At 54.2% G+C, this 1,494-nt stretch overlaps 1 pseudogene; it reads right to left on the bottom strand.

Annotated features, from left to right (window-relative positions):
- Positions 1-375: 375 nt before the first annotated feature.
- LOC132368118 (dynein light chain 1, cytoplasmic-like) lies at positions 376-791 on the bottom strand (annotated as a pseudogene).
- Positions 792-1,494: the final 703 nt, after the last annotated feature.

Here is a 1,494-nt window from a genome sequence, read left to right as displayed (position 1 = left end):
GACCAGGCTGAGCGGCTCGGCTCCGGCCACGGGGCAGCCAGGACCTGCGCGAGGCTCAGGGTCCCCAGAGCGGCCTGCTGGGGCCTCCACACAACGGCGGAGTGGACGCCAGACTCTGGCATCGACCCTGTCCCTCCCTTCCGGGGCCCGACTTTTTTTGTCTGTTTTGTTTTTGTTTTCGTTTTCTGTTTTGTTTTGCTAATTGCTTTATAACCACAACAAACTAGTACAGAGAATGCCCTGTACAAAACAACACAATAAAGATCGAGGTGTTCCCTTAGGCAAGGCTGAAGATTTCAGTCTCTGGTGTTTGGAATCTAGGCTGCAGTCCTTGTTTTTGGATAGATCACTGGGTGTGTGGTACCGTCCGTGCTTTTAACCAGATTTCAACAGCAGAATGGCCACTTGGCTCAGGTAGAAGTAGATGAAGTGTTTGGTTTCATGTGTCACATAACTACCAAAGTTCCTCCCCACGATGCAGTGCCAGGTGGGGTTGTACTTCTTGTCAAACTCCTTCTTGATATGGGCAGCAACGTCCTTCCCTATAGCATATTTCTCCAGTTCCTGAGTACTCCACACTCCCCCGAGTCCTGTTGCATCTCCTCTGACATATTGGCATTTTTCATCACTGCCTTTTGGTCACACGTGGTTACCAAGGAGCACGGGCTGGCCGACTGCAGCGGTCTCCTGGGGGAGGGTCTGGCGAGGCTCAGACCCGTCGACAGGAGCAGTCCCTACCGAAGCCGTGGCGCATCGATGGAGTCCCACGCCAGCAGCCGCCGCCTAGCCATGGGCCCGACTGTTGATTGCCCCGACTGTGTGCCAGGCCGAGCATGGGGTACGAGCCCACAGAAATGACAGAGACGAGTGTCCTGCCCTCTGGAAGCAGGCAGGATGGGAGGCCACGCAGGAGCAACTCTTGGAGGGGCTAAAATAACCAAGTTGGGGCCGTGTGCTCATAGCAAGAGGTCGTCCATCTCCCCAGCAGGGCCCCGGGGACCCTAAGCCTCCCAGCATGGATAAGAGAGCCTCCGGCAGGCTTTTCCTGGGATAGGGAACATGTCTCACCTGTTCCCAAATGTAGTGGATTGAATGGGGGTTCTCAAAAGGTATGTCCATGTCCTTACCCCCAGAACCTGTGAACGTGACCTTGTTTGGGGAAAAGGTCTTTGCAGATGTAATTAAGTTAACAATCTTGAGATGAGAAGATCATCCTAGATTAACCGGGTAGGTCTTAAATCCGATGGCAAGTGACCTTATAAGAGACACGGAGACAGAGAAGCCACATGAAGTTGGAACAGAGACTGGAGGGGTGCGACCACAAGCCAGGGACACCTGGGCCACCGCAAGCTGGAAGAGGCAGGAAGGACCCTCCCCCAAAGCCTCTGGAGGGAGTGCAGCCCTGCCGACACCTTGATTTTGGACTTCTGTCCTCCAGAACTGGGAGACGATAAACTCCTGTTGCTTTCAGCCCCCCAGTTTTGGGTCCTTTGT

Source organism: Balaenoptera ricei, chromosome 6 (genome assembly GCF_028023285.1).
Source record: "Balaenoptera ricei isolate mBalRic1 chromosome 6, mBalRic1.hap2, whole genome shotgun sequence".
Classification (NCBI taxonomy): Eukaryota; Metazoa; Chordata; class Mammalia; order Artiodactyla; family Balaenopteridae; genus Balaenoptera; species Balaenoptera ricei.
The sequence above is the reverse complement of the archived record's forward strand: the minus strand, read 5'-3'. Positions and strand labels throughout refer to the sequence as shown.